Genomic DNA, 16,110 nt, shown 5'->3' on the forward strand with positions numbered 1-16,110 from the left:
TTTTTATTACTTTGGAAATCAGGGGAAACAAAAGGTTATGAAAAAAGAAAGGAAAATGTCACCCCTAATACCACTGTGTGTGACACAGTGGGACCCTGGCAGCACAGGAGAACAAGGACTAAAATCCAGCCCTCCGCATGCCTAGCCCAGTAATCCTTCCTCTGGACCACGCATGGGAGGGCAGATGCTAAAGGATATCGGAGCCCAAGGATGATCACGGTGGGTCAGAAGAACCCAGAATGGCATGTATAGAGTGGATTAAGGAACCTGATTACAGGGAGAACAAAAAGGGAGAAAGTAAGTCAGACAGATACGATCGCTCCATTTTACAGAGGAGGAAACTGAGGCTCAGGGTGGTGGAGTGACTTGCCTGAGGCCCCTTGGCAGTCACTGCCTGAGCCAGGATTTGAACCAAGGCCTGTTGATTTCAAAGTGTATATTGTTGACACCATTTCTCTTTAACTGATGGAGTCGTACAGAACGGTGGCTTTGCAGGTACAGAAAAGTACGAAGGCTCCAAGGTTGGGTCTGGTTGCCTTGAAGGTCCACCTGGCTGCAGGAACTCAGAGGTCGGTTGGGTGAGATGTCATTGATTTCCAGAGTCCTCTGGCCCCGGAGCTGTTGATTTTGATTGCAGGTAAAGATGTGGAAACTGCCGTCCCAGTGTGCCTGGGCTCCTTGTGGTCCTCCTGGAGCAGGAAAGCCAAGCTCTAGTAGCCCCTGCGTCTCCCAGCTTCTTCTAATGGGTTCATCGTCTGCCCTGTTTTGTTGTCCCAAGTTCAGGCCACCCTGCTCCTGCCTGGTGAGTGGCCTCTTTCAAAGGTGAGCTGGCGTTTCTCCGCCTTTGACAATCGATCCATTCAAAGGCGGGCCTGCATCTCCACAAGCAGGTCGGTGTTGTCACACAGGCAGATCTCTGCCACAGCAGGCAAATGGGTGTGCAGGTGGGTGTCCGCATGCCCTGATATCTAGGTGTGCCCTTAGTGCAGGAGGCAGGGTGGGGGTGAGAAGAGACAGCCGGTGGGCAGGGGGAGGGTGGTCAGAGACCGTGCCTTGGGACAGTCAAGGTTACTTGCAGCTCCACCAAAAAGCGCTCTATCGTCAAATAAGCTTGAGAAATGCCAAAAGTTATATCTCTTTCTTTAAATTTACAGTATATACATTACTGTGATGAAGGCTCTGAGAAGGAAAGAAAGGAAACTTTGTTAACTTTTAACTGAGAATTTCCATATTTTTTCCCTCCTTCCTTCCTCCCTCCCTCCCTCTCATCCTTCCTTCTACAAATGTTTAGTAAGTTCCTAATATCCACCAGGGACTGTCCCATGTATTGGGGATACAGCAGTGAGCAAAACAAACCAAGGCTCCTTGCCCCTGTGGGGCTGACATTCCAGTTGAAGGAGACAGACAATAAACATAACAAGTAAAACAGGGAATATTCGGTGTGGTGGAGGCAAGTGCGATGGAGGAGGATAAGGCAGGCAAGGAGGATGGAGAGCAGTTTGCAGTTTTAAGTATGTTGGTGAGGAAGCCCTAACTGAGAAGGTGATATTTGCTCTAAGACCTACAAGAGGCAAGGAGGCCCAGGTTGGGGGGTGGGGAGCATTTCAGGTGGAGGGACCTGCAAGTGCAAAGGCCCTGAGGCAGGGGGAGGCCACCAACCCTCCCCCACCCTTGACCCAGGACACATTTTAGCATCTACCAAAGCAGTTTGAGAAACGTAGAGAGGTTAAGAACAAGGCTTTAGTCAGAAAGACCTACGTGTTTATCCCACTTCATCTCTTCTACTAGTCTATGCGAATTTAGGCAAATAATGCCATTTCTCAGAGTCTCAGTTTTCTCATCCAGAAAACAGGGGTAACAACATGCACCTACTTCATAGAGCCACTGTGAGGTGCAAATGAAGCCACCCTTGCACGTGCCTTCACTCTGCCTGGCCCATGGGAAACCCCCGTAAGTGTCAACTCTCGTTGTCACGATTAATATTATTGCAGCTGCATAAGGAATCGTCTCACCCCTGGGGGACCCATCACATTCCGAGTCCACTGCTGAATCCTCCAAGTGTCAGGCAGCAAGGGATGGAGGCAAACATCAGTTCTCATAGAGCCAGGGACCCAGAGGGCGGGTGCATGCCTCGCGGGAACCCTGCTGCCAGCTGCTCCTGTGGCAAATAATCCCTGATGATAAGGAGGAACGGATCAGAGAGAACACAGGAGAAATCCTAGATGAATGGCCGAGACATAGCCACCTAGGTAGAAGCCAACACGGGCTTCCTGAGTGTCCTCTGCCGCCCTGTTAGCCTTCCCTGCCCCAACTCTGGGCTGTGGGAATTGGCCTCCTAAAACACCAGGACCATTAGGAATTTCAAGTACTCTCTCTCACACCCCCTCCTCAAATACGTAAATCTCCCTCTTTCCCCCACCAGCTAATTTTTCACTGTAAGCTCCCCACCCTCACCCCGAAGCTGTCTCCTTCCCGCTGAGACTGTAAGGTGGTTTATTCAAGAAATATTTGTGAGCACCGACTCTGTGCAGCCACTGTGACAGGCACTCGGGATACAAAACAGTCTCCCTTCTCTCAGGGAGCATTCAGACCAGTGGTTCTCAAAGTATGGTCCTCAGACCATCAGTCCCAGCATCACCTGGGAACTTGTGAGAAATGAAGATCCTCGGTCCCACCCCAGACCTACTGAATCAGAAATTCTAGGGTGGGGCTCAGCAATCTCTGTTAAGTCTTCCAGGTGATTCTAACGCACACCAAAATGTGAGGTCCAGTGGTCTAGAACAGCGGTACTCAACCAGGTGTAATTTTGCGTGTGCACGCAGGCACGCGCACACACACACACACACACACACACACACACACACACACCCCTGCCCCAAGGTACTTGGCAATGTCTACAGATATTGTTGATAATCACAGTGTGCATGGGATGCTATTGACATCTACTGGATAGAGACTAGGCATGCTGCTAAACATTCTGCAACACAGAGCGTGACCCTGCCCCAGACAGAGACTTATTTGGCCCAAAATAGCAATAGTGCCAAGATCAGGAAACCCTGGTCTAGAGGCAGGGAGACAGAGAGACAGACAGTGCACACTTACATAAATAAATTAATAAGATCGTTTCAGAGAGTAAGTGCTCTTGAAGCAACTAAGTTAAGGTAATAAGAGAGTGGCTAGTGGGGATGGTGATATTGGGTGACCGGGGGAGCCTCTCTGAGGAGGTGACTTTTGAGCTGAGACCTGGATGACAAGAGGGACCTGGTCATGGAACACTTGGGAAGAAGATTCCAGGCAAAGGGAACAGCCAGTGCAAAGACCTAAAGTGGGCAGGAGCTTGATGTGTTGGAGGTTTGCGGAGAAGGCTGGATTATGACCCTGGTTGTAGGAAACCCTTTCTCCCTCCCTCCTTTGTTCCCACCCTTGCTCCCTCTTCCTTCCTCCCTTCCTTCCTTCAGCAAGTATTTATTAAGTGCCTACTTGGTGCCAGGCCCTGTAGTAGACATCGGTGCCCTGCAAAGCACCCGGATGAGCTAGACTGAATCACTGGTCAACAGAGAGGAAGTTGAAGAGCAGAGAGTCCTTGAAACCAGGACTGGAGAGATGGATGGGGTGCCGGGAATGACAGTGTAGGACCTGGTCTCCAAACATGAACTTACCCCTCCCAGTATTCACACCCTATGCAATCCTCTCCCCTTGACCTTGAGCTGGCTTATGACTTGTTTTTGACCAATGGAGTCCTGCAGAAGTGATGCCTGTAACGTCCAGGCTGGGTCAGAAGCCCTGCGGCTCTCACCTGGCTCTCTTATAGAATGCTCACTCCTGGGTTCCCTCTCTGGGAACCTAAAGAAAAAAACTCTTCCTGTTTCCTCTAGGCACAAACACTTCTGACACCAGATGTGTGGGTTTTTCCACACCAAGCAATTCTCCAGTTCTTGGAGGAAACCAACTGGGTGTCCTACAATGGAACTCCATTCTGACACTAACTGCCCAGAGTTAGCACAGACCTCACAGGTTAAGAACCCAATCTCTAAAGACTGCCCCCCACTTCCGATGCCAATCTCAAGTCCCAGGTGGTCCCCTGTACTTCTGACCAACTGGCTATAAATCAGGCGTTCCCATAACCCCCTCCTCAGTTTTGATAATCTGCTCTAATGGCTCACAAAATTCAGAGAAACATTAATTTACATTTGCCAGTTTATTATAAAGGATATCACAAAAGATGAGCAGCCAGATGAAGAGGTACAAGGTATAAGGAAGGGGTGCAGAGCTCCCATGCCCTCTCCAGGTGTGCCCCCCTCCCAGCACCTCCATATATGTTCACTAACCCGGAAGCTCTCCAAACCCCTTCATTAGGGTTTTTGTGCAGGCTCCATTACATCGGCATGCTTGATTAAATCATCGGGCATTCGTGATTGACTCAACCTCCAGCCCCTCTCCCTTTCTGGGAGGTCGGGGGGGTGGGGCTGAAAGTTCCAACCCTCTAATCACACGTTGGTTTCCCTGGCAACCAGCCCCCAACCTTAGCAGCCTTCCAAAAGTCACCTCATTAACATAAGCTTAGGTGTGATTGAAAGGGGCTTATTATGAATAACAAAAGATGTTACCGGAGCTGGGGACAAAACCCAAATATTACAACAAACATTACCAAAAAAAAATTATCACTCTTATCTCCTAGCAAATTACAAGGGTTTTAGGAACTCTGACCAGGAGCCAGGGATGAAGACCAAAATCTACAGTTTTATCGTATCACAGAACCCAACAGCTATGCTGTGAGAAGCCCATGCCACCGGGGGTGGGGGGGTCGGGGGGGAGGGGTGGGCACAGGCAGGCTCTGTGTTTCACAGCTCCAGCTCAGCCCAGCCCACCACCAGCATCAGCCGCTGGCCATGCAAGGGTGACATCTTGGATATTCCAGCCCAGTTGAACCCCACTGTCTGCAGCCTCAGTCAGCATCACATGGAGCAAAAGAGCCACCAGCTGAGCCCAGTCAATCCATGGGCACATGAGAGGTCATAAAACTGTTGTTGTTTTCAGCCACTAAGTTTGGGGAGGGTTTGTCATGACGCAATAGAGAGGTAAGACAGGCAGGATTCTGACACTTATGGGTCCTGCCTTGGGAGAGTCCCATAAACAGAAATTCAAACACCCCAGGGCACTATGTGAGAAAAGCTCGGGACAGCTGGAAAAGCAGTTGGGAGATGAACTACTTGGGTCCTGGCCCTGGTTCTTCTACAAGGTGCTGTGTGGTCTGGGGACTAAACCTCTCTGGACATCAGGTCTCCTGGTCTCAGAGCACCGTTCTAGTTCTGTCATCCTTGGCTGGCTGGGTTCTTTGCTGATCTTTAATCAATCTGCAGATTCCTGCCTCCAAACATTTGCTCACGCTGATCACCCGCTGGAGTATTCCAGGGGGTCCCTGGGCATCCTCCCTGACAGCACCAACCCACTGCACATTCCCAGTAATGTTTCCAGAGCACAGGCTCTCTGCATCACACCACCTGGGTGCAAATTCCAGCTCTGTCACCTCCTAGGTATACTGTGGATGGGTCTCTTCACCTCTGTGTGCCTTAGTTTCCTCATCAGTAAAATAAGAGCACATCTCTCATGGGAGTAGTTGTATAGACTTAATGAGACAATTCATGTAAATATTTAGCCCTGAGCCTGACCCACGTCAGCTGCTGCCCTTAATTCCCCTCATTTCCTGTCTCACACATTTGTGCTCCATTGAGCATATTTAATTTGAGTCTAAACTCTCTCTCCTGATAGGCTTCAGGCTTCTGGAAGGACTGACTCACACTGAAACCCAGACCACAAGATTTAGCACCAACAAGGAGAGCAGACACTGCCCTGGGAGCCAGATGTCTGCATTCCTTTCCCTGGCTGTGGGATCTGGGCACCCCGCTTAGCTCTTCTGAGATGGTGATTGCCCCCACTCAGCCTCCTCGTGGGACAAGGTGAAGATGAACCGAGATACCGGGTGCAAAATGCTGTGTAAACTGCCGTGTGCGGGACGTGTACACATAAGGGACATAGTGGCCCGGGGTCAGACCACAGGCCTGGAAGGCAGAAGAGCCGGTTCTCGTTCTGGCTGTGTGACCTGGGGCACCTTGCCTCCCCTCTCTGGGCCTCGGTACTCCCCAAGGTAAAGTGAGATGAAGTCAGAAAACCTACAGTCATGTTGGTTTAGCCCACATAGCAACCTCTAAAAATTCAAACCTATTTTTTAAAGACTCTAGGCATTCACATGAAAATCAATTTCTAGGTTCTCTCTGAAAAATCAGAACACAGGACCCGCACATCCACATGGCAGATACTGGATGGTGGCATCCCCTTTAGAGGGGATTCTGCTTTCCCATTCCCCACAACTCCCCACCCACACCAGGCCTCTCGCCCCTCCTGCTGTTTTCAAGGAATGTCGCTTGCGCAGCCCTGACAGCCATCGGAGTTTGCCAGCCCCGAAAGAGATGGCCTCTGGGGGCCACTTGTGCTAACTTCCTAAGAATCTCTGCCTGTGATGATTATGACAGTTATACTTCCTGGTATCCTGGTCAGCCGGCACTGTTCTGGGAACACAATGGATGCTCAGCAAACATTTGGTTCCCACCCCTCCCCGGCTGCCTGGTGACCTCAGTTACCCTCCAACCCTCGAGGTTTGAGATGCATCCTGCAGGGTGTGCCCTGCCTAAGCCCTGTCCCCACGCAGCCTGCATCCATGCAGCCAGGGCAGCCAAAATCAGGACCTTGCTCTGCTGCGGCGGGTCTCAGAAATCCCCAGGAACTGTGGAGGCTTCTTTCTGACGAGTTCCAAATTGGCAACTCTGGCCTCTCCCACTCTCTCACCTCAAAGAGAATCAAACTGCACCTGTGGGCAGACATTTGCCTTCACCACGCAGAGAGATGGAGGGCGTGGACCCTCCCATCACACAGACGCGTGTTGAAACCCGAGCTCCATCACTTGGCAGCTGTGACTGTAGCTGTGTCAGCCTGGGCTCTCCAGAGAAATAGAACCACTCGGGTATATAGAGACATATAAGAGGAGATTTATTATAGGGGTTGATTCACATGATTACGGAGGCTGAGAAGCTCCACATTCTGCCCTCTGCAAGCTGGAGACCCAGGAAACGGAAAGCTGGTGATGTCATTCAGTGTGAGTCTGAAGGCCTGAGAATCTGGGGGGCTGATGGTGTAAATCCAAGGCCGAGTTGGAAAGGTCCAAGAACCAGGAACGCTGATGTCCGAGGGCAGAAGAGGGATGTCCCAGCTCAAGAAGAGAAAGCGAATCCGCCCTTCCTCCAACTCTTTGTTCTCTCCAGGCCCTCGAAGGATTGGATGGTGCCCACCTCATTGGCAAGGGTGCCCACCTCATTGGCAAGGGTGACCTTTATTCAGTCTACTGACTCAAATGGTCATCTCTTCAAGATACACCCAGAAATAATGTTTTGCCAGCTATCTGGGCATCCCTTAGCCCAGACAAGTTGACATCTCAAATTGGCCATCACAGTGGCTAAAGTCCTTAACTTCTCTGATGCTCAGTTTCCTCAAGTGTGAAGTGGGAACGGCAATCTCCTTGCCCTCCCTGGAGGGAGGGTGCTGAGAGGATTAGAGGGGTCTGTCGGTAAAGCGTTTAGCCAGCCTGGTAATGAACACCCAGGGAGTAGCAGCTGTTGCCACCATGGTCTCGGTCACAGAAGGACATCATGGCTTACCATTACCAAACCAGAAGGGGTTATTTCCCCAACTCCATCATGAAATCAAGAAGAAATTGGTGAACATGCCTGGAGTCAAATTGGAACTGGGTGGGGGGAGCCCAGTACCATGCAAACCTCTTACCCCCACGTAGAAGACACCTCTTAGTTCTTGCCCACCCGGCACCCATATTTCCCTTCTAGTAATAGCACCACAAGTTTCCTCCTCCGTGCTCAGTCTATGGAATTTGTTGAGGTTGATACTATCACCTCAGAATCAGGACCGACCAATCAGAGCCCTGACTCCTCCAACTGCAGTGATTTGTTCAGAGGTGCACATGTGAGACCCAGGCTAGGCCAATGAGAAGCCTCTCTGGGATTTTTGCTGAACTCTTGGAAAAGAGGCATCTTTCAGCTGGAGTGCCTAAGCTGATAGGACATAAGCCTGTAGCTACTGGTGGGCAACTTTACAAACAGAGAGAAAAAAGAAAACAAAACAAAACCAACCTGCCTGAGAGTGAATCCAACACAGAGGAAAGCAGAACCAAGGGCGTAGGGAGAGTTCCTGACAAGAACATCTGAACCCGGATCCAGTATGACTGAAGCTGTGTACATCCTTGCCTTCGGATGTTTCAGATACGCATATCAATAAATTCCTTTTTCAGCTTGAGCCAGTTTGAGTCGTGTTCCTGCCACTTGTAATGAAAGCGTCCTAACACAGTCCAGAAATAAAGTCTGCGACAAACAGAAAGAGTGAGTGATTAAACAAGTGAATTAATAAGTAGGTACGTGAACAAATGAGTGAGTGAATGAAACATTCTGGGAAACGATCCATTCTTGTTCTCTGAGCCTCAGATGCCAACACATTCTGTTCCCGAAAAGCCTCCTCTGTGACTCCAGGTTTCAGGAGGACTCAGCCTGTGGTGCTTTGTCAGGAAGGATTTTGCAGTCTGTCTCAGAGGGGGTCCAGACAGCTTCAGTAGGCAAGTCACTAATCTTTGGATGAGCCTGAGTTTCCCTACTGTGGAAAGGGGAGAAGAGGTCTCGTCTCACAGGGCTGTCGCGATGGTTAAATGTGATCACGCACATAAAACACTTGCCAGAGGGCCTGGGAAAGCAATGGCATTTGGTAAGCAGCAGCAGTCATGACCATTATTGTCAGGATGCTTTCAGGCTGAGCTCATAGCCGCCTCCACGAAGTCTCCTCTGACCACCTGAGTCCCCATCAGCCTGCTTCCTGTAGGGCAGCATTCAAGTGGGCAAGCTTGCCACGCACTTAGATGCTGTCTTGCTCAAACCTCGGGGTATCAGAATCCCCAAGGGGAGTGTGTTACAAATGCAGACTCCCAGGCTCGCCTTCTGAGGACCTTTGCCAGAAGGCTACCATGGGGCGCAGGAATCTGCATTTTCACCAAATTCCCGCCCCCACCCCGAGGTGATTCTGAAACAAGTGGTCCACAGACTATGCTTGGAGAAACACCCACCTAACCACCAGCCCATTTTAAGATGAGAAAGCTAAGGTCCAGAGGGGGACACAGATTGGCCCAAAGTCACATAGTGATTCACTGGCATAGCCAGACTGAACCAGAACTTGTGCTCTGTGGACCTGGGCTAGTTCCACCTTGCTGCATGGGGGTCCCTCTCTGTGGACTGAAGCTTTCCTGTCTCTGATGCATTTCCCAGAATCAGGTTCTCCCATCACCGGCCTGCCTACTGCCTCCAGAGAGTAGGTCCACTCAGGGACCCTGAACCTGCTGGTGCTCAAAAAATACCTATTAGACGATGGGATATTTGGGACTGTAGCAGGACCAAAATATTTAGCAGGGTTTTTTAAAAATAGTTCATAATTTTTCTTCACCTGAGTGTACACCAAATGATTTTGAAGTAAGATACAGTATAAAGATATGTGATTAACCATTCACATAATATGCAAAACTTTGGAAACCAAATGCCATAATGTAATTTTTTTTAAGGAGTTCAGATTTTAACCTTAGTGTTAAAAGGAAGTTTTTCCTGTTTTTTCTTAAATTGAAGTATAGTTGATTTACAATGTTGTGTTAGTTTTAGGTGTACAGCAAAGTGATTCAGTTATACATACATATAAATATCTATTCTTTTTCAGATTCTTTTCCCTAACAGGTTATTACAAAATATTGAGTATAGTTCCCTGTGCTATACAGTAGGTCCTGTTGTTTATCTATTTTATATATAGTAGTGTATATATGTTCATCCCAAACTCCTAATTTATCCCTCCCCAGTATCTTCAGCAAAGGAGGCAGGTGACCTGGCCGTGGGAGTGATGGGGTCTCCAAAATGGCACAGGGGAAGCACCATCATCCCTTGAGGGATCCCAAACCGTAGATTTTTTTCTTGTTTTTTTCTCTCTTGGGGAGAGAGTTGGGATGTTGACCGAGCTGCTATGAACCTGCCAGACTGTAAACTCCAGCACTGGGCCCTGAATCTGCCTTGCTCACCTGTACTTCACACTCTCCTTGCCTGATGTACTGTAGGTGCTCAACAAGTGATGACTGAGGGAAATGGAACTGTGGACCCTGCTTCCCATTCTAAGTAGTTCATTTCTTTTTTTCTAATAAATTTATTTATTTATTTATTTATTTATTTTTGGCTGCGTTGGGTCTTTGTTGCTGCACACGGGCTTTCACTAGTTGCGGCGAGTGGGGGCTACTCTTGGTTGCGGTGCACGGGCTTCTCATTGCGGTGGCTTCTCTTGTTGCAGAGCATGGGCTCTAGACGCGTGGGCTTCAGTAGTTGCAGCACGTGGGCTCAGTAGTTGTGGCTCACGGGCTGTAGAATGCCAGCTCAGTAGTTGCACACGGGCTTAGTTGCTCCGCAGCATGTGGGATCTTCCCAGACCAGGGCTCGAACCCGTGTTCCCTGCACTGGCAGGCGGATTCTTAACCACTGTGCCACCAGGAAGTCCTTTTTTTTTAAACATCTTTATTGGAGTATAACTGCTTTACAATGGTGTGTTAGTTCCTGCTTTATAACAAAGTGAATCAGCTATACATATACATATATCCCCATATCTCTTCCCTCTTGCGTCTCCCTCCCACCCTCCCTATCCCACTCCTCTAGGTGGTCACAAAGCACAGAGCTGATCTCCCTGTGCTATGCGGCTGCTTCCCACTAGCTATCTATTTTACATTTGGTATTGTATACATGTTCATGCCACTCTCTCACTTTGTCCCAGCTTACCCTTCGCCCTCCCCGTGTTCTCAAGTCCATTCTCTAGTAGGTCTGTGTCTTTATTCCCGTCTTGCCCCTAGGTTCTTCATGACCATTTTTTTTTAGATTCCATATATATGTGTTAGCATGCGGTATTTGTTTTTCTCTTTCGGACTTACTTCACTCTGTATGACAGACCTTTTTTTTTTTTAATGTATTTTTTTTGCGTCGGGTCTTCATTGCTGTGTGCGGGCTTTCTCTAGTTGTGGCAGGTGGGGGCTACTCTTCATTGTGGTGCACGGGCTTCTCATTGCGGTGGCTTCTCTTGTTGCAGAGTATGGGCTCTAGGCGCGCGTGCTTCAGTAGTTGCAGCACGTAGGCTCAGTAGTTGTGGCTCACGGGCTTAGTTGCTCCACGGCATGTGGGATCTTCCTGGACCAGGGATCGAACCCGTGTCCCCTGCATTGGCAGGCAGATTCTTAACCACTGCGCCACCAGGGAAGTCCCAGTAGTTCATTTCTTGTACTAGAAATGTTCTGACTGCAACAAAAATGTTACCATCCCTCTAACGTCACCATCCCCGTCCCCCTCTCTGCTCCCTGTCCCACCCTTCCAGCTATGGGGTTGGGGGCATGGAGGCCTATGAGATGGTCCTGGTGCCCATCTTGGACCATCCTTTCCAGCGTCACATATCTGTGGGACGGAGGGTGGGTGGGAAGGAGGTTTCTGCTGCAGTTGCTTGTGCGCATCTGGGCATGCCGTCACCCCCCCTGCCTGTCCTTCCTCACATCAGTGCTTTGGCGCTGCGGCCCCTGGCTCAGCCAGGACTGGACATGATTGATTCTTTATGGCCTGTGGATTTGATGCCCGTGCTGAGCACATGTGGACGATAAGCCAGGGAGGAGGTGGGGGAGAGGAGAGGCAAGGGGGAGCTGTGTGGGCCAGACCCCAACTCTTACAAGGCACAGGGCTCCCACCGGGCCTGGCCCAGAGCAGGACACCCCTTCCCGCTGCACCCTCATGCCGATGACTCTGGTTTCTAGAATTGTCCTGAACCTCATTTCCCAGCAATGTTCAGTCAAATGGGAATGTCCAAGCCCAGGCCCTTCAGATGGGACAAGCCTGGGCCAAATGTCCTCCTGAAAAAATGTGATGTGAGCATTGTTCATCTGTTATTGATTGGGAGACTATGAGCTTTGCTTCCAAAATCTCCAACAAAACTGGCTTGGAGGAGAATTTCCTGAATCCCAGGGTAAGTGGATAAAGATGTTCCCCAGGAGTCCGGGGTGGTGCTGGTGGGGAAGCTCATGCCCAGTTGGTTTTACCCTTTGTTACTTAATGAAGAACAGAAAACAATCAGCCCAACCGCTCTGCATCCAGGGACTTCTGCCTTTGAGTTAATTGCCGGTTGGAGGCAGGGCCCTGCTCAGCCTGAGAGCTCCTGGGAATCTACCCATTCTTCTTATCTTTTGGGGTGGGGGATGGAGCATCCTGTGGAAGGGCTGTTGCACCTGCAGGTGGTATTAGGAAGGTAGGACGTTTCCGGGGAGCATGGCAGAACATTTGGGGAGCTTGTTCAGTTGCTGGAGTGGGCCAGGTTACAGAGAGAAAGATCCAACTCTGAGGTCCCCCTATTAGAAGCCCTACCATTTACCAGCTCTGTGACTTGGGGAGAGGGAGTTCACCTTTCTGAGCCTCAGTTTCCTCATCTGTGAAATGGGTGTCACCTCAGCTCCTGTCTCGTGGGGTCATTACCAGCAGTCAAGGAGAGTGGGTCTGCAACGCACTTTGCAGGGTGCCTGGTGCACAGCAAGCGCTCAGTAAGCCTGGGCTGTTATTACGATTATTCCCTGACATCAGCAGCTAGGACTCTGCTGACTTCATGGTGAGTCCCAGAGACGCCCAGAGAGATGGGATCACCCCTTCCCTGCACTTCTCCTTCCCTCCTTCCACCCCCACCACATGCTCTTGGGCCGTGGATGGAAGGATGAGGACAGGCAGGCAATCTGAGTCAGAGTGCTTGTCATCTGGGTGGGGGGAGTAGTGGGGGAGGAGGAGCCAGGAGACCTCAGCCTGAGTCAGGGTGTGGCTGGAGAGGCCAGTCCTTGGCCCCAAGGCTCCACTGTGTGGCAGCCTCCTATCTCAGGGTCACTGATCTAGGGTGCCCTCAGCCTTCACAGCTGGCAAGGAAGGCATGCCCTGCTCATGGCCTTTTCCCTGTGCATCTATGTGGCAGTGGGCTCCGAATGCCTCCTCTCCCACATGAGCAGGTTGATTTTTGCCTTGTGCATTTCAAAGGGTTGTTACACAGCTCAACTCAGGACAGGACTCAGAACAAAACTAAGACCTGAACGACCCAGACAAGTCCCTGCCTAACTTGGAACTATGCGAATACTGGACGGACTCAAACCGACGTGGCAAAGGCTCAGAGGACGGAAGCGGGACTTGAACCACCACCCACAGGAATCAGGCAGAGCTTACAGTCCGCATCCAGCCAGGTTGCTTGCTGCTCAAAGAAAAATCTCAACATTCTCCAAAGACAATAAGAATCCAGAATCTACACAACATGACATTCATGATGTCCAGGGTGCAATTCAAAATTTTCAACATAGAAACAGCCATGAAGATATGAAGGCTCTTTAACCTGGTAAAAGGCATCTATGAAAAATCTAGAACTAACAGCAGACTTAATGGTGAAAGATTGAATGCTTTTTCCTATGAGATGTATCTTGCACCGTATATAAAAATGAAATCAAAATGGATCATACACCTAAATATAAATCATAAAAACACAAAAGTTCTAGAAGAAAACGTAGGAGGAAATCTCTGTGATCTCGGCAAAGATTTGTTGGATTCAGCACCAAAAACACTATCCGTAAAAGAAGAGATGGATGAATTGGACTACACCAAAATTAAGAGTTTACACTCCTTGAAAAACTCTATTAATGAAAAGATAAGGCACAGATTGAGAAAAAGCCATTTGCAAATCACATATCTGTTAAGAGACTTGCATCTGGAATATATAAAAGAACTCTCAAAAATAATAAGAAAGCAAACAGCCCAACCAAAAAAATGGGCAAAAAATTTGAACAGACACTTCACCAAGGGAGACATATGGGGGCAAATAAGCACATGAAAAATGTTCAAAATAATTAATCACCTGATAACAGATAATTAAAACCACAATGTGATACCATTCACGTCTACCGAAATGGCTGAAATTTAAAAGACCAACCATATCCAGTATTGGTGAAGAGGAAACTCTCATACACTTCTGGTGGGAATGGAAAATAGCATAACCGCTTTGGAAAATAGTTTGGCAGTTTTCGAGTAGTTAAACATAGACCTACTATATGACCCAGCCATTTCATTCCTAGGTACTTACCCAAGAGAAAAGGAATTATAGATGTTTATAAAACCTTGTGTGTGTTCATAGCAGCTTTATTTGTGATAGCTAAAAACCAGGACCAATCCAAATGTTCATCAACAGATGAATGGATAAACCAATTGTGGTATATCCATACAAAGACTACTACTCAGGAATTAAAAGGAATAAAGATATAGGCAAGGGCTTCCCTGGTGGTGCAGTGGTTAAGAATCTGCCTGCCAATGCAGGGCACAGGGGTTCGAGCCCTGGTCTGGGAAGATCCCACATGCCGCGGAGCAACAAAGCCCGTGAGCCACAACTACTGAGCCTGCACGTCTGGAGCCTGTGCTCCGCAACGGGAGAGGCCACGACAGTGACAGGCCCGCGCACCGCGATGAAGAGCGGCCCTCGCTCGCCACAGTTGGAGAAAGCCCTCGCACAGAAACGAAGACCCAACACAGCCAAAAATAAATAAATTAATTAATTAAAAATAAATAAATAAAGATATAGGCAACAACATGGATGAATCACAATAATTAGGCTGAATGAAAGAAGCCAGACCAAAAAAGAATACATACTATGTGACTGTATTTATATACAGTTCTAGGAACTGCAAACAATTTACAGTGACAGATGCAGATCAGTGATGCTGGGATTGGCGGAAAGTTTTCTTATCCCAATTATAGTGATGGTTTCATGATTGTATACATATGTCAAAACTGGCCAATATTGTACAACTGAAATATATGTAAGTTATTGTACTTCAAATATAACTCAATAAAGTTGGGGAGAAAAGGGAATAGCTTTCTTCCTAAACTGATATTAAATGCCCATTCATATATCACCCAAGGCATCCTGTGCACCACCCAGGCCTCTCACTAGGAAAAACTTCCCTAAGTACTGTAAAGAGCCCAATTCATATGACCTGCAGTGGCCTACAGCCTGGTGAGTTGGAGGAAGCAGACATAAAGCACTAACTATAATGCGACTGTGAACTTAACTTGAACCATAGGAGAAGTAAAACCCAAGAGTTATGGGAGTACTGAGGAGGGACAAATTCTCTCCTAGCCCAGGCTCCTCCAAAGTAGAGCCTGAGGCACAGGGCTCATGTGTTATTACTTTATTAGGAGATGGAATCCCAGTGTGATGGCTAATTTTATGTGCCAACCTGACAGGGTTACGGGGAGCCCAGACATCTGGTTAAACATCTCTGGGTGTGTCTGTGACGGGGTTTCTGGAAGAGATCAGTGTTTGAATCAGTGGATTGAGTACAGAAGATCACCCTCCCCAATGTGGGTGGGCATCATCCAATCTGTTGAAGACCTGACTAGAACAGAAAGGGGAGGAGAGTTGAATTTTCTCTCTCTATACTTGACTGCTTGAGCTGAGACATTGGCCTTCTTCTGCCCTTGGATGGGGACTTATACTATCAGCCCCCATAGTTCTCAAGCCTTTGGAATCGGGCTGGAATTACACCACCAACTTTCTTGGGCCTCTAGCTTGCAAATGGCAGACAGTGGGACTTTTCAGCCTCCATAACGTGGGAGCCAATTCCTTATAATAAATCTCGTTATTAAATCTCTTGATCAATATTGATATAAATACAAACTCCTGTTGGTTCTGTTCCTCTGGAGAAGCCTGACTAATACATCCAGGAAGCAGAAGTGAAGGGCAAGAGGAATGAAATGGGGAGGGGAAGGGCCATAGGAGGATGTGAGATCAAGCCGGCTACAGACAAGAGTCACTGAATCTATATCTCAAATTCATACTGTCTTCGGAGCTCCAGGCCAACAGACATCTCTGCTCAGTGGAAGCCAGACTGGGCTGTCATCCTCCCCACCCTCAGTCCTCACTCCCATTCAGCATATG

Source organism: Balaenoptera acutorostrata, chromosome 1 (assembly GCF_949987535.1).
Source record: "Balaenoptera acutorostrata chromosome 1, mBalAcu1.1, whole genome shotgun sequence".
Taxonomy (NCBI): Eukaryota; Metazoa; Chordata; class Mammalia; order Artiodactyla; family Balaenopteridae; genus Balaenoptera; species Balaenoptera acutorostrata.